Here is a 22,904-nt window from a genome sequence, read left to right on the forward strand (position 1 = left end):
ATTTCCCAAACGAAAACAATAATAGTAATAAAATACAATTATATCTTATCGCGAGACGAAAGAAAATGAGTTTTCGCTTTATTATTAATTATCTTAATAATAAAAGTTATATATAAAAGAAAGAATATATATATATAAAATGATAAAACTGTAAAATGATAAAAGTTATATGTCTTAATATTTAAAATCGCGCATGTGTTAACCTAAGGTACCGCTCGACTGCATTATTTCAGATGAACATCCGCAAGTTTTAATTTTCTGCAAACGTTACACCGAGAAGTCTCACGCGTTGGGTGATACGTCATCACTATAGACGATGGAGCGACGGAACGATTCTGTACAGCGAAACTAAAAATTTGATTACGAAAGCTGTACATAATAAATAATTACGAGTTTTCACGACTGGTTCGTGGTCGGACCCCGCCGTGACGCACACTCTCCCTTCTTATTTGTGCATGGTACGAAAGAAGATGACGATGACGACAACGATGACGAGGCTGTCATATATGTCAAGGGACACGAAAAACGAAAATGGTTGCGGAACTTATTTCTGGACGATGAAGAGCGCGTGTACATCGAGGATGCGGATTACGAAGATGTAGATTCTTTGAACAATCTAGACGCTGATAATTCTATACGATGTAGATATGTCATTATACTAATTGCAGAATGTATTTAAATTGTTTAATTGGTGGGCAGGTAACCTTAAATAAACATATATAACATATATATAATATATTTTCTTTTATTCCTTTTCCCCGCTATTACATTGATGATTACTTAATATTTGAACGATTCTCATTTTTTTCAATGTAATGTTCGATCGATTTATCGATGACAAAGAAATTGCGTTATGATTTAAGGGTGAAACTTTTTATTCACATTTTTTTTGGCACTTTACATATTTTTTATAGGTGATTAGATGAAAATCTGATTAGGTTTTTTCTTGAAATAAAAATTTTACAATTAATTGATAATGACGCAATCCTTTGTTTTTTTTCTGTTTATGATCATTATAACAAAAAAACTCGTTCTCGATATGCTATCTGCAATTGTATGATCCTTTGTCTTTTTCTTGGCCACTATAACACGCCTGTTCACAAAATACTATCATAATAGAGTATTGCCGTTCAGCGGGTTCAGGCGTTGGATTTTTTGTCCACTCCATCTTTCAAAAGAGGGGAGAATTAACTCTGTGTCAAAATTTACACGGGTGTGATCAGTCCTCCATCATTCATTTGTACGAACGATCCACACGCAATATACTCCGCCAAAGGAAACAGCGCACTATACAATGGTGAAACGAAGAAGGAACGTAAGTTCGACATTTTTTTTTTATCTTTTTACAACATTACGCAATATTATGTATTTAATTTCTGTTACACAGCATTTCAATGGAGCCTCGCGCGGTACGCTTACTGAACAAATGTTACACACTGACGGCTACGGGCTTCAAGTTTCTGGAAATTGAAATCAATGTCGGTCCACCGAGCTACGTGGAGATCGCCCTAGGAGATCATCGAGGACAGGAGCTGATACTGTCTCTCAAAATATGAAAAGGACTCCATGAGCAGCAATAGAATATTTACAAATTGTTACGAAATAATTACAAAGACAATTTTATAAGCGTCGGCCCGTTAACAGTTCCGAGTTTACATGATGAACGATGTTACACTCGTACGTTTTGAATCTTCAAACGTACGCATTATGATGGTCGAATCGATGCTACGCCATATGTTTAATCTCGCCGAATGTATTGATGTAACGTTCAATCAACTAGACAGACTCGTCGATACGATCGATGAAAAGTATATACGATTCTCCAACATTGCGTCTATTATAACAAATCCCGAGGAGATACGACACGTGATACGCAATAGCGATATCTTCGATAAGCATCAACTCGTCGATTGCGAACTGTTAGCTTTAATTTTTAATATGAAAAAAAGACGATGTAACAAAAATGTGAATAAAAACGTTTTCACGCTTAAAAATATAATTTCAATCAAAACAAATTTATTTCCTATCTTAATAAAATAATATTCCGGTATAGGATATTATTTATTGATATAATATCAATAAAAAAAAGGGTAATATCTCTTTCTTTTCTTATTGAATTCATTTAATTTTCTATAGTTCATTTTTCATAGTTTTCCATTTTCCACGTCGCCGCCAAAATTTATTGCTTTCTACGTGAGAACTTGGATTTGGCCAAATAGAAATGAGCACATTTCAATATTTATTAAAAAAACAAGAAAAAAAATTACGAGAGGAGAAGTGACCATTTACCGACTAATACATTATTTTATTGAATAACGGATTTTTCGAGATTGTTCGAAATTATCATGTTGCGACACGTACATTTGTTTATTGCAGCCGGAGTATCGGCGCTTCTCTTACCATGCTGTGACACGTACAGTCGTCAATGCTATTTTTTCTAAATTGGGACATCATTATAAATCTTCCGAATCGCAATTTGTTTAGGTACATTATTTTCATCGAATAATGGATTTTTCGAAATTGTTCGAAATTAACACGTTGCGACACGTACATTTGTTTATTGCAGCCGGAGTATCGGCGCTTTTTTTTTTCTTTTCTTTTCCTACATCAATTTCTACAAAAAATATCTTTTCTAGCAGCTCTTCCTAGACAAAAAAAGACCCCCTCCCTTTCCCCTCAAAAGTACAAGTTCCAAAGGACCATCGACAAAGCATTTCCCCTTCCCCCCCCGTGCCTACCAGTTATCTCCTCTCCTTTACTCCCGCGTCACCGAGTTACCCCGCACACCCGCATCCCGTTCGGAGCCCCTGGGTTAGAATCGGCCTAGTATATTTACTAACATATGGCATTATTTAAATATTTGTGGCCGAATGAGTGGTCGGCGGATTAAATAACTGACGCCACGAAAGCGGCTATTCCAGTACGCAGCCTCCCATAAAGGAAAACTGATTCCTACTCTGACGATTTATGATTTTCCGTCGTCGCCAGTGCATTAAGGGTTTCTTTGCATTCGACATATAGTATCAAGTGTTATTTTAGCTTAGTTGCAATTCAATCGGATTTTATAATTTATTTGTTAGTTCGAAAAGCGAGCCTTCAACAGTCTGAGGTTTATGTGTTCGGCAGATTAGCGTCCACGGAGCTAGAACTCGTAAAAATTATCTTAGTTTACAGGATGATTTTTTTGTGCTGTATCGGAGTTCGCCCATTCGTTCCAAAAAGAGAGAAGAATCGTGAAATCCGCCGAACGTACCAGAAGTAACAATTAGATAAAAGATCTGTGTCACTTTGCTTATTTAGGCCATGAGATTGTTTTTTAATATGAATCATTTCCGAAACTATTTTTTTCCAGGACGGTTCTTTATCCAAAATTTTAACATTATCCCAATTAAACTCATGAAGCGATTCTCTTCTATGCATTGAAATGACCGAAGGAGAACTGTTGCTTTTGTTAATATCTCGGAAATGCTCATTAATTCTTGTTTTAAGTAGTCTTTTAGGCCAATATAAGTCGCATCGCAATCTTTGCAACTAATTTCATATACCACTTCAGAGCATGCCATCGAATCTAGTGTGTCTTTGTCTGTTTTGATAAATGTGCTGAGGAAATTAGTTATTGAATAAGCTAATTTAAGATTGAATCTATTGGTTATTGTTGAAAATTTCTCAGATACGTTTTTGACGTAAGGAATTGAGAAAAATGGTTTGCGAGGAGTGTAATTTTCGAAACTGTCAATGGTATCTGCACCGGAATCAACGTTTGAACTTTGCAATTTTCTATGTGATAAATGTTTAATTCGATTGTTTATCGTTGTGAAAATAAATTGCAGAAGGTAAGAGTTGTTCAGAAGAATATTAATGGAATTTACCAGATTCTTGGTGTGGAATTCAAAATGGGAAAAAAAACTGTTCTATCGACCATTCCGAAAACAACACCTCTTTTGTGAGCTAGCGGGTGGTGAGAGTGAAAATTGAGGTATCTACCTGAATTGGTTGGTTTTTTTGTACTTTTTTGTACTTTTACAAGTAGAAAATAATCTTTCCATCTTTAATTATTAGCAAGGTATCAAGGAAACTGATACGGCCATCATTCCCGATCTCCATAGTGAATTGTAATCTGTTACGATACGAATTAAAATTGTGTAAAATATCCTCAAGAAGGTTAGGCGAGGCTAATAGAATGTCGTCAACATATCTGATGTAGAACGGGAGATCAATAGGAATTTTGGCAATCGCAGCCTCCTCAATCTTGCATTACAATATCCGCAATCATAGGTGATAAAGGCGAGCTATGGAACTATCAAAGATCTGTTTGTAAAACAAATTGTTGAATGTAAAAAAAGTTGAATCTAAAATAAGGGAGACAACACGAAGAAATTCATGTGATAAATGTTTAATTCGAAATTCATTTTGTGGGATATTGGTATGATTAGATATGTAATTCCATCTCTTCTTAATGCTTTGTAACGCAAGGTCTGTTGGGATGTTGATAAAAAACGAAATCACATCCAGTTCGATTTTTTAATTGTGACATCACATGATGTTCAAGCATGGTATCTTTACTTGGAAATTCGGCACGATACACTCACATATATGCTCCAACGCAGTATCGATTTCAACAACTTATTGGACCGTGAGGTAAAGATTTGTTTCTGACTTTTCACCATTGATGATTCCGCCATATGCTGCGTAACTTTTGTCTTTATACAATTTTAACATACCATGTTTCTCAACTTCTTTTTATATAATTTTTACTTATGGAATATTATTTAGTTAGATAATTGATGTGTGAAGCTTTTTCCCCCTTTTTTTTACGCGTATCGTTAGGATTATTATGATTTTAAGTTTTGTTTTTCGACCAATTTCAATTTTTATCACACTGAGGATGACTTAATATAAGGTCGAAACGACGTTTGTTCATTAAATTCGTTTATTAACGTTGTTTATTAGATTTTTATTTAACTTATGTATTTATTTTCATTAATTATATACGAATGTTTTGACACATATTGATTTTCGTTTCTATGCTCCTGATCTTTTATTTATTAAAAGTTTATCTTGGTAATCAGCGCGATAATAAACAAGTTGAAAATTATGTATATAAATTATGTATATAAAGAAATATATGCATGATTTCTTTTTTCTAAATTTTTAGGTAAAGAAGAAAATATATTTTGATGTATATAAAATTATATGAAAAAAACAAAAAATACGATGTCAGAGAAGAAATGGCGCGCGCGAAGCGCGCGCTTTGTATTATCCTAGTATATATAAATACTGAATTAATTATATGATTATAAAAACAGTTACAGAGAAAGCCAAGTTGAAACACTTATGTAAAATGATAATATTAATATTCTTTGTTATTCAATTAATATTTATAAATTTTTATAAAAATCATGGAATAAGTACTAAAATTAGTTAATTAGTTGAAAAAAATTTGAAGTTGAAGAAAATTTGAAGAAATTGAAATGTTCATGTAATAAAATATTAACGTTTATATATTTTTATACTGATATATATTATAATAAAATATATAATAATTAGCAATCCTGTTGCATCTAAATAGATAAGCACAGGGGGTCCTAAGCCTCCCGGAGACAGTGGGGGGGTGAGGGGAGGAAGGGGGTCATAGAATCCCCAGGGAGTTCGTATCCAATCCTCCTAAGTTGGTAAGAATGGTTTTCTTTCCTCAGGGGATTCGTATCCGGGGAGAGAAGGTGGATCCCTCTGGCGGTTGTCGAGACAGGTTTATTCTTCTCGGTCAGTAAGGCGGTCGCGGGGTTTCCCCTGGTCGGTTTCTCCCGTCCTCGACGCCGCCCTAGCGTTTTCCGCGGGGGATCTAGCGCGTCCTGTTTCGCGGGATGCCGCGATTTGTTACGTCGCCTTAGCGTCTTCCACGGGGTGTGGCGCGTCCTGTTTCAGGGGATGCCGCGGTTTGTTACGTCGCCTTAGGCGTGTCCGTGTCTAGACGTTGTTTGCATATTGCGGTTTGTTACCGCAACCGTTTATCGCCTTAGGCATGTCTGTTTTCATAATGTCGCGATTTGGCGCGTCGTCGAGGCGATTCGCGTTTGAGCGTTTTCCGCGGGGTCTAGCGCGTCCGGTTTGTGGTTTGATGTGTTTTTTTACGCCGCTTTAGAGAGTATTTAACTAGGAGTATCGATGATATATTATTAGTTTGCGAGATGGAGAGTCAGTTTAATGTTCTGGAGAGTCAATTGAAGGATCCGGAGATAATATCGCTCTTAGACGATTCGCTCGAGCTCTCGAGAGAGATGGAACGCGAGAGAGTGGAACGGGCGATGACGATGGAACGTGAGAAACGGCCTACGATCGAGCGGGAAGAGGAAGACGAAATATCGGCGGAAGTCGAGAGCGACGCGGTCGACTCGCTCGAGTTGATGCGCGCGATGTGGATGTCTATACATTCGACAGCGTGTAATTTGCGGCTGATGATGGCGTTTCTGTCTAAACATCTGGCGCTTCATCGAGGAACGGAGCCGATCGCGCGTATACGCGAGGCCGAGCGTATGAGGAACGCTATACGTATCGTCACTGATGGAATCGATCTGGAATCGAAAGGGTCCGTGGAACTCGTACTGTTCTAGGGACAGTATGGTTCGCTTGGTCGAGAGTTCCGCGACGCCGGACGAGCGTGCGTCGCTTATGGAGATCGAGATAACGAGGGAAGCTTCCTCGAGTTGGATACGAGATTACTGGGAGTATCTGGCGCGTTTGAAAATGACGAAGAAGAATCTCGACGATGAGTACGAGAAGCATCTTGCGCGTCTGAGTACTACGAGAGCGACGAGAGTTATGGCAGTGGTTTAGACGCGTTGTTCGCGTCTCTATCTGGAGACAAGGAGGAGGCTGATCGATTCGTTCAGTACGTGACGAAGTTGAAAGGTGGACGACAGCTCGAGGCGAGATCTCCGGGCGAGAAAGGGACCGATTGCGAATTGGTTCGAATGTACGTGTATAACATCAAGGATATAATTAAGAAGAAGAGATGCAACTGGTAGAAATACGCGAAATTGAGAGTTCAATTTTTGAACTCCGTGTCGGATCGGAAAAAGGAGTTGATGCGACAGTTAATCGAGTCGCCGATGATCTGGGGAGAGTGCTCGGAGTGCGCGGGGAAGCGAGAAGCGTTGAGTGCGACAGCGAGTAGGGATGTATCGCTGACGTTCGCGCGAATTATCGTCAGGGGTATCGATTGTGGCGAAGAGCGCAAATTTGCGCGAGTATATGTCTATGTAAAAGAGAATGTACTAATATATCTATGTAAAAGAGTATATACTAATATATATACTAATTACTAATATGAATATATGTATAAGAGTGTGTGTACAAATATGATGCCGAGTAATAAAAACAACGAATATATGTACGAGATATGTTGAAATAAAGAAAAAAAAAAACAATGCGAATCGTCATTAATACGCATCGTTGTTGCGACGATTAACCGACCGCGAGAGATAGAGTTTTTTTTCCTCGTTCAGGGAACTTATGAGAGAGAGAGAGACAAGAGTGGGAGTCGCGCGAGAAGGAAATTGTCGTAGGAGTATTAATAACGAGGGAATATTTCATTAGGAATGTAAATGTTGTGCGATGCGTCATTTTCGCGTTCGCTACGCGTGACTACAGGAAGTCTGACCGCAACGGCGATAGAAGATTAGTCTATCGTTTATTTCGTCGTTCTTTATTTTATTTCTATTCTATCGCTATTCTATTGTTGTCATGCTTTTACTTTTGTTCTCTATTATACTTTAATGTACTTTTTAATGATATTGCGTATGAGATCTTTAGCGAGATCGTCATTCGTTGGCGTGTACTCGCGCTACGTATATTTGGGCTCGTTCGACGAGAATAATCTCGCGCGATAGAAAATAGAAATTAAAGCGGTTGAAATTTCCGATTCGCGACTCGGATCGATTCATCGCGTCGGTTTCCACCCTCTCGCGACCGATGGTAACATTGATCGAGCGGTTCGCGCGTTTCGGTCGGCGACGCGCAGTGTCGATTCGACTCCCGTCTCGCGCGATGACGCCCGCGCGCGGGATGTCGTGATCGCGTGCGCGATAGCTGTTATCGCGGCGGCTCGCGACTCCGCCGCCGATAGCGACTCCGCCGCCGACAGCGACGAGGAGGCGATTCGGTTTTTGCAAACCTACGGATACTTGGACGGCGATAACGTGCAAACGATATCAGATAACGCGACGTTGGCTCTGAGACACGCGATTGTGCTTTTCCAGGAGTATTACCGTATACCTGGTGATGGTGTTCTTAATAAAGCTACATTGGAACAGATGCGTAAACCGCGATGCGCGTCAAAGATATATCGAGTGACTTGGACAAGTCTCCGAGAAAATGGGCGAAGACGCATCTCACTTGGAACTTTCACCTGGCGAGCGAAAGCGTTCTACGAGTCACCGAAGTCGCGTTCGAGATGTGGACTGCGAATTCGTCGCTGACGTTCGAGCGCGATTCGATGAATCTCGATATCGTTTCAGAAAGGTTTTCACACGTTCGTAGATCCTCGACATCGAGGTAGCCGAATATGTCCGTCGTTGCTGGACGGACCAGGAAACGTGCTAGCTCATGCTTTTTTACCATCATCCGAAGTGTCGAAGGTGCACGTGGATAACGCGGAGAAGTGGCACATCGAGCTGACCGCTGATCCTGACGATATGATTCATCTGCTGCATACGTTAACGCACGAGATCGGTCACGCATTAGGATACATCACAGTCCTCTGAAAAATGTGATAATGTACACTTTTGTTTCCTCTAAGACCTTTCCCGTGCGATTGAGCGAGGCGGATTTTCTCGCCATTCAGAATTTATACGGTTTAAGAAATAAGAGCGAAATTGCGAGACCAGTTACGACGACCGTAGCGACGACCACGATCGCGACGCGCTACACGGGGGATTCCGCGGATCTGTGCGCGTTGCGACGCGTCGATGCGGTGTTGGTGTTAGAAAATAGAATGTACGTGGCGTATCGACGCCACTTATGGTCGGTCGACCTAAACGGTCGGAAAATCTTATGATAAGTCGTTGTTACTGACGGACTATTTGCGTTTTCTTCCCGATAATTTTACGCGTTTGGTGGGCGCGTATCGATGATCCTCGGGCCAACTCGTATTGTTTGTTGACGATACGATTTACATGATAGAATATCCGAATTTCGAGCTAGTATCGGATTGGCCGAGGAAATTAAGGGATATGAATCTTCCTCCCTGCGAAAATCAACGCTGTGGTTAATACTAACGCGGGGCGAACGTTCGCGATTTACAACGACGAGATCGTGGCCGAGATCGATGATTGCTCGATGATAGCCGTCAGACATAATTCGTTGCACGCGATATTTCCGGGGATTCCACCCGCTGTAACGTCCGCCGTTCGATACATCGACGATAATCTGTACTTTCTCGTTAAACGACAGTTTTTCAAGTACAACGAATTTACCAGAAGTGTAACTATGGCCGGTAAATTTGATTCAGAGATTTTTGGTATCGTGTGTCCAATGGACGGACTGTTAGAGCAACTGCGCGCTCTTTTGAAAAGACTCGCTCAGATGAGGAACGTATTTTCGAGCGAGGACAATTTAGAAGAAGAGAGGGAGGAGGAAGAGGCACGGAAGTTTTCGTATAGTGTATAGAGCGAAGGATACGAAACGTTTACGAACAGTATCGCGCGATCTCTTCGATTGTAAAGATGTACGATATCGAGCACTCGCAGGATTCCGAGACGCGCCGAGTCGACGAGAACGACGACGCGAGAAGGAGGAAGAGGACGCTCGACGATGACAGGCCGATCGCGTCGAGTCAACGCCGGTTGTACGAATCCAATTAGAATTCTAAGAACGAAAATATTCTTTGACTAAGAGAGGATACAAGTTTTTTAATGTATGTGTCACTCTTGAACGCTCCTCGCGCGTGAATATTATTCTGGGAGATAGTCATGGCAAAGAGTTCTCGATGTCGCCCGATACGTAGAGGCAGCTTGTCGAGCAACGACACGTTCTCTCGAAATATCTGCAGAGTACCAACGGAGAACCGTCCTTTCCAGCCCCGTCGCATATTGGAAATATGACCGTGCGTTTCGGAAAAATCAATAACTTGACGATATTACGCCTGGAAACATTCGCGGCTCGCTTGGCCATGTCGAAGGAAACAGTGAATAATATGTTCGAGCTTGAGCATTGCGTCAGCCGACTCATTATCTCGTTATCTCGTCGACCAAGATATTAGGAAAAATCAATGAAATTGGCGCGTTTCAAGGATATCGCGTTCACCGCTAAGGATACGGAAAATATCTCGAGAGTCATACGCGATAGAGATGCCTTCGATCGTAACGACATTATCGATTGCGAACTCGTTGCTGTGTACTTTGGGATGTAAGATTGAGATGAAATAAAGTGAGATATATTGTGTGACGCGGTCACCTTGCTCGACGCTCGGATCGGCTCGTCGGTGTCCGAGTTCGAGAGGAGGGGAGATTCAAGCATACGTGAATACAAGTGGCGGCGAAAAGATCACTTATTGGTGGAAAGGTAGATATAGAGTAGTGCAGAGCCGGATGATGTCGCAGTGTCGCTGGTAGCAAAGCGGAGACGCAACCAGTTGGCGTAAGGCGATGAGATGCGCAGGACGGGTGCGGCGTGCGGTCGACAACGGTCTATTTACACGGCGCGGTTACCACTAGAGATCTTAGGATTACTGACTTATAACTAGCAGCCTTAATCTCTATCGCATGCACTTACGAGCTAATGTCAGGCGGGACGGTTAGGTATTGCGGGCAGGGCTCGAGTGCCACGTCGAGCCCTGCCTTCGCAACGGAAACCGGCGAAACCCGGTAGAGCTGAGCGAAACCTCAGTCCGAGGAGCGGTGACAGGAGTCGGCGAAACCTGACAGAGCTGAGTGAAACCTCAGCCCGTGGAGCGGTGACAGGAGTCGGCGAAACCCGACAGAGCTGAGTGAAACCTCAGCCCGTGGAGCGGTGACAGGAGTCGACGAAACCCGACAGAGCTGAGTGAAACCTCAGCCCGTGGAGCGGTGGCAGGAGTCGGCGAAACCCGACAGAGCTGAGTGAAACCTCAGCCCGTAGGTAGAGAAAGCCGGTGAAACCCGGCAGAGCCAAGTGAAACCTTGGCCCCGAGAGGTAGTAGGTACTGGTTAGGTCGGTATCGGGAGTCGGATCGCAGGATAGGATCTGGTCTCGATGTCTCGGCCGGCCGGCTTATATACAAGGCCAGCGTTCCCCACTGCGCGCCGTCGGTCCGGTGGCAGGGAGTCGGTATCGCACCACGAGCGAGATAGCGTGAGCGAGATGGCGCGTGCGACCTATAGGCAAGCGAGCGACTGCGATAGCGCAAGTGGAGTACGTGCAAGCGGAATGGATAGTGCAGGGTAGTAAGCTAAGCGTTTCTATATATGTATATATTTATGTATATGTATGGATATATATATATATATGTATGTAGGTTCCCTGCCGTTACAATTGTAAAAAATATTTTTGTATTTCCTCAAGCATGTATATAAGTATAGCGATAAAAGAATTCGATTATAGTATAAGCAATGAATCTAATTATAATATATAAGCACTTAATCTAATATATGATACAATAATTGAAAACCAATCTGACATATGATATAAGTCGTTAACGCGATATTATAATTCGGTGATACATTCCCGTCGTTTCGACCACCATTCGTATAGTTTGCACACGTTCTCCATAGCGCAATGTTTCGCGTGACGCTCGCAGTGAAATGCTCGAACGTCGTCCAGAGTGTTTAGGCGCCCTATATCCTCGAAATCCGCGTCGATAGTCTCGATGATCACGTCATGGTCCGCGATGACATCGCAGCCGAGAATCTCCTCTAACCACTTCTTTTTCTCCAAGCCTTTGATGTACACTCGTTTAGGCGCATCTCGCGATTGATCGCACACGCCGTTTCGAATCACGTGCTTCGAGAGTCTGTACGCGACGTCGCTCCACTGCAGGCCATGATGATTGGAGGTTATCCACCACGCTTTAGATTTTTTCGTCTTTGTAAGAAGATTCCAGGGTATCGCTTCTCGAAATATTCGATGAGTCAGCTCTATTCCATTTTTTAATATCGCCACCTCTTTAACCATAAATTTCTCTCGAACGGTAAAACCTTGCAGATCAACGAAGATCGATACGTTCTCGTAGGAAAACCGTGATTACGTGAGTTTACGTACGACGTTCGTCAGTGGGTTATACTCTATAACTCTATCGTGAATGATGAGACAATAAGCCGTTGTGTAAGTCGAAACGTTCTCTTTGCATTCGAATTCTACGCGAACGTCGACGGTGGCGCTCCTGATCTCTTCGTTTTGGCGGGAGTAATCGATGACCACTAGCGGACCGTATTGCAGAAATCTAGTGACAGTCATGAACGGTTCGCAGGTCTCGCATCCGTAATACGTCTTTCGAAATTTCACATACATATCGTACAGCACTGTGAACTTGTTACGCTCGAAATCTAGATTCATATCGTCGTAGGGATAGAACTCGGAATTCAAATAAAGTTTTACATTAGTCAGCTTGTAATCGTCGAATTTAGAAACGTCTTTCAACGGTACGTTTTTCTTTCCGGTCTGTAACGCGAAGATCACGTATCGTGGTTTCTCCAATTGCGTCGACGCTTTTACCGCCCAGGAATGCTTGGTCGTACTTTGCAACAGCGGAAATTCGTACAGATCCCACGAACGAAAGCTCAGATATCGTCCACTGTCCAACGTTCGCAGAAGCGACAGTTTGTTAATGTCATTGAGTATCACATGTGGCATTCGCCACTGTATTCTCAACAAGGTGATCTTCGGCCTCTGATCTGAATGCGCCACGACGCAATTGTTATCGTAGCGAGCGCGTATCAAAATGAGTTCGTGTCGCGCGTTTATCACTATGCGTTTTTAATCCTCGCAGAAACCGAGGAGTACGTTGAGAGGCACGCAAAAGTTGAAACCGTCCAACGCTATAGGCGGTATTTCCCATCTGGTGTTCTGTAAAGCTCTATCTCTCTCGTAGCTCAATGATGTGTAGTTTTTTATCAAGGTCGTTATGCCGACGTTTCTGCTCTTATCGATCTCCACGCCATTGAGCTCGTATCAAATCTCGTCGAACATAAACGTGACGCAGTTGTTGACTAGCTGCGCTCTCGTAACTTCCTTCGCCGTGAGTAGGATAACAAAGGGGGTCTGATGGCCCACAGGTGTGTGGGGGGTGAGGGAGAGAGGGGGGTCGTAGAATCCTCAGAGACCATCGGACTCCCCTTGAGTCGGTAAAATGATTTTCTTTCCTCAGAGGTTCATATCCGGGGAGAGAGAAGGTGGATCCCTCTGGCGGTCGTCGAGACAGGTTTATCCCTCTCGGTCGGTAAGGCGGTCGCGGGGTTTCCCCGAGTCGGTTCCCCCGTTCTCGACGCCGCCCTAGCGTTTTTTTTTCGGGCGCGTTCTCAACGCCGTCCTAGCGTTTTTTTCGGGCGCGTCCTAGCGTTTCCCGCTAGGTAACCCTGAGCACGTCATCGACGCCGCCCTAGCGTTTTCCGCGCGGTCTAGCGCTTTTCGTGTAGCTTTGGGCGCTTATCGACGCCGCCCTAGCGTTTTCCGCGCGGTCTAGCGCTTTTCGCGTAGCCTTAGGCGCGAACGTTGTGATTAGTCGCGTCGTCGAGACGACTCGCGTTGTTGACAGGATGTTGCGGTTTGTCGCGTCGCCTTAGTCGTGTCTGTTTTCCATAACGTCGCGATTAGGCGCGTTTCGCACGTCGCGATTAGGCGCTCGCTTCCGAGCGTTTTCCGCGTGGCCTAGCGCGTCCTGTTTCGCGGGATGTCGCGGTTTGTTACATCGCCTTAGGCGTATTTCATGTCTAGATGACTATGAGGATATAGCGCATGCCGCTTGTCCTGTTTTGTAGAACGTTGTGGTTTGACGCGTCGTCGAGGCGATTTTTGAGCGATACTTGTCGCCGTTGTGTTTACGATGACGAGAACCGTTAAATTGGCGAATCGGCTAGATATGTGAGACACGAATGATCGACGACGATGAGATGTGTTGGTGCTATTCGCTGGATGATCTAACATCCTCTCCATTGCGAAATGTGACGGCGTATCCATCGGTCAATGTGACGGAATATGTCGTGAGAGGACAATACGCACCGATTTCCAATCAATTAAAGAGGCGCGGTTGTCGAGTTCCGCCTCAGTGTGAGATTTCGCCTAAAAAGATAATAGAGGCGTGCGTATGTCATCATTATCGAGGGATGGCATATAATCTTTTATTGGAGGTACTCTACGAAAAGAAGAAGCCGATCGAGATTAGCAGGCAACAGGAGTACATGGTGAATTTTCACGAAAGTGGTCATTACGATATATTTAATGATAACGATGACGACGAGATGTTTTTTTGCGCTCATCGCAAGTATTGGAGGAAAAGCGGTGTCGTTTCGTCAGCCGCGTACGAGGAGGAGAGAAAAAGAAGAGAGCGCGTTGGCAACAATTGGCGCAACTAAGTGTGCGCGCATGTAAGCATGTATTATAATCGTAATATAACTATGGATTGTACATATGAATATGTATGAGAGAATAAAATTAACCGCGAGAGAGAAACGGAGTTCTTCCTCGTTCGTTTGCGGCGCATCGCGGGGACGAGAGGCGGATGCGTCGGGAATCTTCAATTAGTGATACCGAGGATGACGTTATATTATTGGGAACGTATGAGTAACGAGAAGTGGAGACCACGCGAGGGGGAAATCGTCGCACAAGTGTTAATAATGAGAGATTTAATGTGGAATATCAAGGACAAGGTATTGGGAATGTATGAGAGATGGAGGTCGTGCGAGGAGGGGGAATTGTCATAGGAGTATTGATGATGAGAGAATTTTATTACCCTATTGTTATTATTTTATTACTCTATTGTTATTATTTTATTAATCTATTGTTATTATTTTATTACTCTATTGTTGTATTATTTTATCAGGCATATAAAAACAGGAAAGAGCTATTTGTAGGATGTTGCGGTTAGGCGCGTTCTGTGTCTAGACGGTTTCCGCGGGGATCTAGCGCATCCTGTTTTCGTTGCAACGGGAAGACGCGCGTTTTGATTATGTAAGATGTCACGTGTTTTGTCATTTCGGAATGTCGCGATTGTCGCGTTTTCGACGCTGTCTCGGGGTATATATCTAGTTGTGAGAGGCATTTTCTCTCATTATTAGGAACGTATATGGAAACAGTCGCGCCTAACGATGGTTCGTCTTCGAGCGAGAGCGACGATTCGTTTTTACGCGCGTCCGATCGTAATGTGACGTATCGCGATCTCGACGACGATCGTTGCGAGTTGCTTATTGAGAATGACGATAGTTTAGAGTGTCACGAGACTATTGCGCCCGGTAACGACAAGGAGTGGATCGTGACGAGAGAAAATGTTCGCTGGAATGTGGCCACGTATTACTTGCGGGGGATCGGTACGGAGAGTCCGCGAGAAAAACTGTGGATCGAAACGTTGCTCACTCTGAGCGATAGAGCGGTAATTTACGAGAGAACAGCGAGAGAGAAAAAAGTTCGAGACGTTAAATTCGTCGTTCCTACGGACAATTGGGGTAACATAGTGTGGAAAATTGCGACATGGAGAAGAGTCGCGATCTTCTCGAACGCGCGGCGGGAGTTGAAGGGGTGTGCGCCTATCGTATTTGGAAACAGGAGTGTATCGAGTGTCTCGAAGTCTTGAGAGAAAGATGTGAGAATAGAGTCGATCCTACGGTTATCGGAACGATAAATTCTTTAATCGAATAGCGCAGTTGGAGGGTGCGAGATTCGCTTTGAGTCGACGTTTTAGTTACTTGGGTGCAGGATACGGTTCGAAGGGATTCGAATGGGTGGATATCGAGACGGTTTTCGCGAATCGCGTACGAACAGGTGCTGTGGTAAACATCGAACCTCGACGGTTTCTTGAGGACGCGAGGGCCACGGTGCTTGAGCGAGTGCGAGTCGATCTTGATATGCACGCGTGTTTAAAGGTCAACACCGTGTTTCACGGGGAGTTCGTCGCGAATGATAAAAGCGCCGTTAAGAGCATTCGCACGAAGAATTGTCAGCTATTCGGTATGTCCGATCTACGAGAATGGTACGACGGGAACGTTATGAATGTTATTCTGACGTCGCTGGAGGAATTTCAGGAACGCGATAGCGGTTGGCCGTTATTTCGGATGTTAAATTTAATAATTAATGTAAATAAGTGTAATCCTATGCACGCTGGATGTTGGATGTTACTTTCTCCGAAGATAAGATATAAGAGAGCCGTGATTAATGTACGTTCACACGACAATGCGTGTTTCGCGTGGGCGGTAATGGCCGCTCTATATCCCGTTGATATACACTCGGATAGATCGTCGTCGTATCCTCACTATTCGTTGGTGCTGAATTTCGATAGTATTGATTTTCCTATGACACTACGAAACATCGCTAGATTCGAACGTCTCAATGATTTGTCTATTAACGTATTTGCTATTCGAGAGAAAACGGGGAGAAACGATATCATGATCGTTTCTTTGTCGCTTACGGGAAACAAAAAGTCTACGCACGTAAATTTGCTCTATCTGTCGAACGAACGGCGTGGCAATAATGTCGGTCATTTCGTGTGGATAAAGCACTTATCTCGACTGTTAACGTCGCAAATAAATAAGCATAAGGAAAAAAAATACATATGCGATCGGTAAGCGTAAGAGCGATTATTCTCGTTGCGAGATAAATTTTGTATTAATTATAAATTGTATTTTTCAGATGTCTACATTATTTTTATTCAAATGAGAAATTGGTCGCGCATAGCGTCGAGTGCGGAAGAGCGAACGACTGCGTTGTTATTCTTCCGAGCGAGGATGACAAGTTGCTCTCTTTTCACAATCACGACAGAAAGGAGAGACTACGATTCGTCGTGTATCTGGAGTGTGTCTTAGAAAAGGGAAATCAACGATTCAGTGGGAGTCTCGACAATAGATTCGCCTATCAACATCACAAGGCGTTTAGCGTAGGATATTATTTGCATAACACGTACGACGAAATCGTATCCGCGTATAGATTTCGCCCTCCAACTGCACTATTCGATTAAAGAATTTATCGTTCCGGTAACCGTAGGATCGACTCTATTCTCACATCTTTCTCTCAAGACTTCGAGACACTCGATACACTCCTGTTCCCAAATACGATAGGCGCACATCCCTTCAACTCCCGCCGCGCGTTCGAGAAGATCGCGACTCTTCTCCATGTCGCAACTTCCCACACTATGTTACCCCAATTATCCGTAGGAACAACGAATTTAACGTCTCGAACTTTTTTCTCTCTCGCTGTTCTCTCGTAGATTACCGCTCTATCGCTCAGAGTGAGCAACGTTTCGATCCACAGTTTTTCTCGCGGACTCTCCGTACCGATCCCCCGCAAGTAATACGTGGCCACATTCCAGCGAACATTTTCTCTCGTCACGATCCACTCCTTGTCGTTACCGGGCGCAATAGTCTCGTGACACTCTAAACTATCGTCATTCTCAATAAACAACTCGCAACGATCGTCGTCGAGATCGCGATACGTCACATTACGATCGGACGCGCGTAAAAACGAATCGTCGCTCTCGCTCGAAGACGAACCATCGTTAGGCGCGACTGTTTCCATATACGTTCCTAACAATGAGAGAAAATGCCTCTCACAACTAGATATATACCCCGAGACAGCGTCGAAAACGCGACAATCGCGACATTCCGAAATGACAAAACACGTGACATCTTACATAATCAAAACGCGCGTCTTCCCGTTGCAACGAAAACAGGATGCGCTAGATCCCCGCGGAAACCGTCTAGACACAGAACGCGCCTAACCGCAACATCCTACAAATAGCTCTTTCCTGTTTTTATATGCCTGATAAAATAATACAACAATAGAGTAATAAAATAATAACAATAGATTAATAAAATAATAACAATAGAGTAATAAAATAATAACAATAGGGTAATAAAATTCTCTCATCATCAATACTCCTATGACAATTCCCCCTCCTCGCACGACCTCCATCTCTCATACATTCCCAATACCTTGTCCTTGATATTCCACATTAAATCTCTCATTATTAACACTTGTGCGACGATTTCCCCCTCGCGTGGTCTCCACTTCTCGTTACTCATACGTTCCCAATAATATAACGTCATCCTCGGTATCACTAATTGAAGATTCCCGACGCATCCGCCTCTCGTCCCCGCGATGCGCCGCAAACGAACGAGGAAGAACTCCGTTTCTCTCTCGCGGTTAATCTTATTCTCTCATACATATTCATATGTACAATCCATAGTTATATTACGATTATAATATATGCTTACATGCGCGCACACTTAGTTGCGCCAGTTGTTGCCAACGCGCTCTCTTCTTTTTCTCTCCTCCTCGTACGCGGCTGACGAAACGACACCGCTTTTCCTCCAATACTTGCGATGAGCGCAAAAAAACATCTCGTCGTCATCGTTATCATTAAATATATCGTAATGACCGCTTTCGTGAAAATTCACCATGTACTCCTGTCGCCTGCTAATCTCGATCGGCTTCTTCTTTTCGTAGAGTACCTCCAATAAAAGATTATATGCCATCCCTCGATAATGATGACATATGCACGCCTCTATTATCTTTTTAGGCGAAATCTCACGCTGAGGCGGATCTCGACAACCGCGCCTCTTTAATTGATTGGAAATCGGTGCGTATTGTCCTCTCACGACATATTCCGTCACATTGACCGATGGATACGCCGTCACATTTCGCAATGGAGAGGATGTTAGATCATCCAGCGAATAGCACCAACACATCTCATCGTCGTCGATCATTCGTGTCTCACATATCTAGCCGATTCGCCAATTTAACGGTTCTCGTCATCGTAAACACACGGCGAGTATCGCTCAAAAATCGCCTCGACGACGCGTCAAACCACAACGTTCTACAAAACAGGACAAGCGGCATGCGCTATATCCTCATAGTCATCTAGACATGAAATACGCCTAAGGCGATGTAACAAACCGCGATATCCCGCGAAACAGGACGCGCTAGGCCACGCGGAAAACGCTCGGACGCGAGACGCGCCTAATCGCGACGTGCGAAACGCGCCTAATCGCGACGTTATGGAAAACAGACACGACTAAGGCGACGCGACAAACCGCAACATCCTTTAAACAAGTAAACGCGAGTCGCCTCGACGACGCGCCTAATCGCGACGTCATGAAAAACAGACACGCCTAAGGCGACGCGACAAACCGCAACATCCTGTCAACAACGCGAGTCGTCTCGACGACGCGACTAATCGCGACGTTCGCGCCCAAGACGTTTCGCTACGCGAAAAGCGCTAGACCGCGCGGAAAACGCTAGGGCGGCGTCGATGACGCGCCCGAAAAAAAAAACGCTAGGGCAGCGTCGAGAACGCGCCCGAAAAAAATGCTAGGGCGGCGTCGAGAACGGGGGAACCGACTCGGGGAAACCCTGCGACCGCCTTACCGACCGAGAGGGATAAACCTGTCTCGACGACCGCCAGAGGGATCCACCTTCTCTCTCCCCGGATATGAACCCTCTGAGAAAAGAAAATCATCTTACCGACTCAAGGGGGGTCCAATGGTCTCTGGGGATTCTACGACCCCCCTCTCTCCCTCACCCCCCACACACCTGGGGGCCATCGGACCCCCTTTGTTATCCTACTGCCGTGCCTTCCTTTGCCGTGCCTTCCTTCGCGCTCTCTCTCGTCGCGAATTTTCCCTCGATGTATAGAAAATTTTCGCACGGCAACGTATACAGATCCTGTTGCTGTATAGGTATTTGTATCTCGTCGCTGTATAGGTATTTGTATCTCGTCGCTGTATCGTATCCGAACGTGATGTTAGCATACGGATTGTAAGTGTGGGTTTCTATTCTCACGATACGATCGTCACAGATCGGGGCATCTCCGATACTTAAAATGTCGCTCGCCATGTCGATTCTTCATGACGAAACCTAAAGATCTTAAGAACGCAACGTTTGCGGCGTTCAGCTCTTTCGCTCTTCCCTCGCGTGCCCTCCTCATCGCGTCGGTTTGTAGTAGGATCGCGGATGTAGCGTTTGCGTCTCCTCCTCCTCTCGCGTACCACTCGTTCAGAACGAGCATCTTTCGCTCTCGCGCATTTCTCTCTAATGCCTTCGTCGTCGCACATGAAGTCGCGCCGTTATCTCCTCTCTGAAAATCGATCGGTCGCCCGTCTTGATCTATGACTCGAAGCGTGATATCGGTAACGTTTCGCGCGATGATCGGAAAGGAAATGGTCGATGTCGGAGCGTTCGACAGTTTATATCCCGGAGGAACGTTCGGGGAAAACTCGTGTATCGTGTGAACCGATTCGTTGTTGCTGTACGCAGGTGATATTGCACGGTAATATTGTACTCCACTCGAATGATATTCACGCCCATGATATTCACGGGTCCGTCGTACGTGTGCCATTCGTTCGATCGTAGCACGCGCGACGACGAGAATCCCAGGAGCGAACCGATGTTGTTCGGTTTCACGAAATCGATTTGATGCTCGCACCTGATCTCGCTTCTCATAGTATTCTCATTGGCTCGAATGATCAGAGACCGCGCGCCTCTCTCGCCCTCGTCGTTCTCGTCGTAGACGATGTCGTCGCTCTCGTCATCGTCGCTCGTTCTCTTGCTTTCGTCGATCTTTCGCTTTTTAGAGATAGTGGCGTTAAATATCTGTCTATCGCGCTCAATTCGTACGAACCCTCGGGAATCACGATCGTTTTGTCGTCGTAATAGAACTTATTATTCATGGAATCGACGTTCGGTATAGTGTTGTACATCTCGAAATTCGTGAGACTTAACTCGTAATCGTCGTCGCTCAGATCTAAAGCGGGAAAATAGCACGCTGTGAGAACGCTACTCTTACTGGTGAACGAAAGGCTCAGCCACATCGCGACCGATTCTCGAGAGAAATCGCAGGCACAACTGATCGCAAATGCTCTGATCGTACATCTGATATGATCCGCGATTGTACGTTATATTTACGCCACCGAGATATCTCTCGAGTTCCCTCGGCGGTCGAAGATTGCCGAAACCGTCGAAGTAAATCGCGTCGTTTCCCCTCTTCGCATAGGCGACCCAGTGAGTACCCGAGCCCATCGAGTCGTCGAGATTCATGATGCCGCTCTCGTTACGTCGCGCCTTCGATGGTAATGCGTCACGCATAAACACTCCTCTGAAGAAGGGTACTCGTAGACGACGCGCCGAGCGGTTCAGCTGTTCGTTCGTCGTAATGCCAGAGAGCGGTAACTCAAGCGATCCTAACGTTTCCTTCCATGATTTTTTTTTCGTTCTTCTCGTCACACCGCTGCCACGTTTGTAAGGCGCTAAATGCAATTCGTGACCCTCCATCGCTCGATTATGACGTTGCAACTCCTCCAGTTGACGCCGTGTGGTTTTACTAGCGTTCATCGCCTTCGCGACACCCGCCGCGCCACCGATCAAAGAACCGAGCGCGCCTAATATCGGAAAAATGGGTAAGCCTCTGCGTTTCATTATTGGAAGTATCCTCCTCCTCGTCTTCCTCTTCTTCTTTCTCAAACCCATGCCTAGCTTTGTCTTTGCTTTCATAGTAGCCCATATACGGTGATCGCGGCGGCTCTTTCGCCGAAGGTGGAATCTCCGGCCGTTATACATTCGCACGCCTTCTCGGCGAGAGCTCGGTCGGCGTCGTGGCGATCGGCGAGTTTCTTATTTCGCGAATAGGCGATGTCGTGCTCGCGGCAAGCCGCGTCCAACGGATTTACGCCTCGATCGCCACGCGCCAATCGCTTCGCGAAATGGGTGTCGGGCCCGCAAAATTGATACCCGAGAATATGTAGTTCAAAGGGAAGCGCGTTTATCGCCGTATCGAGTAGTCTCGCGCCGCTAAGCATTCGTTACAATTCTTGATAAGAGGCGCAGGACCGTCTATATGCGATTGTTGCCACGGACGATTATAATGCTCCAGACACACGCGACAACGTTGTACCTCGGGGTTCGCTCTCAGAGTGATCGGGTAGTCTGTTCCACAGTAGCTCCACGTATCTGTCGAAATCGCGCACGAGAACGAACTTCGGAATAAGTCGCAACTGTTGGATGGATAGATTGAGAATATCGCGTTTGTCCGTCAATAGGGGAAACATACCGATCACTGTGCGCAATCGAATCGCCATCGAGTATAAGTGGAGCGATTATCGGTCGCGTCTCCTCGAAGCGAGCGCGCGTAAATGCGATTCGTTCGACGGTCGCCGGCTATAGGAGTGCTCAATCTCGACCGTAAGGCTCGACGAATCTCGGACGACGCGGTCGGGAGGGTGCGCAGACAAGGCCCTCTACTACCGAACACAATATGTTGCAATTGCGGTAAAACGAATGTGTTGAGCATGCTCGAAAGTCTGCATGGCGCGCGCTTTGAGAACGTGTATGTCTACTCGAAATCCCTGCAACAACTAATGTATCGATATCTGGCGGAACTGCTCGAGTCGATGGACGAGATCGGCCATCGCGCGTTCTCGCACAATAGCGACGTCGTGCCACCGAGCGAGGCGCTTCCCGATTCGATATTCGTGTTCGACGACGTGGCCTGTGACAAGCAGAACGCGATCAGGGAATATTTTGCCATGGGTCGACACTCGAACATCGATTGTTTCTATCTTTGTCAGACATACGCTAAAATTCCAAAACACCTGATACGCGACAACGCGAATCTCTTGATTCTGTTTAAGCAGGATGGCACTAACCTAAAACACGTTTACAACAAGCATGTGAACACGGATATGTCGTATGAGAATTTTTACGCCTTGTGTCGCGCGTGTTGGAAACGCAAATAT

The 22,904-nt window shown here is 44.9% G+C and overlaps 1 pseudogene; it reads left to right on the forward strand.

Annotated features, from left to right (window-relative positions):
* Positions 1 to 1,305: 1,305 nt before the first annotated feature.
* LOC148938034 (uncharacterized) lies at positions 1,306 to 6,611 on the forward strand (annotated as a pseudogene).
* The last annotated feature ends 16,293 nt before the right edge of the window (positions 6,612 to 22,904 follow it).

The sequence above is a fragment of the Pogonomyrmex barbatus genome, unplaced genomic scaffold, assembly GCF_055798465.1.
Source record: "Pogonomyrmex barbatus isolate J1 unplaced genomic scaffold, ASM5579846v1 scaffold1, whole genome shotgun sequence".
NCBI classification, from domain to species: domain Eukaryota; kingdom Metazoa; phylum Arthropoda; class Insecta; order Hymenoptera; family Formicidae; genus Pogonomyrmex; species Pogonomyrmex barbatus.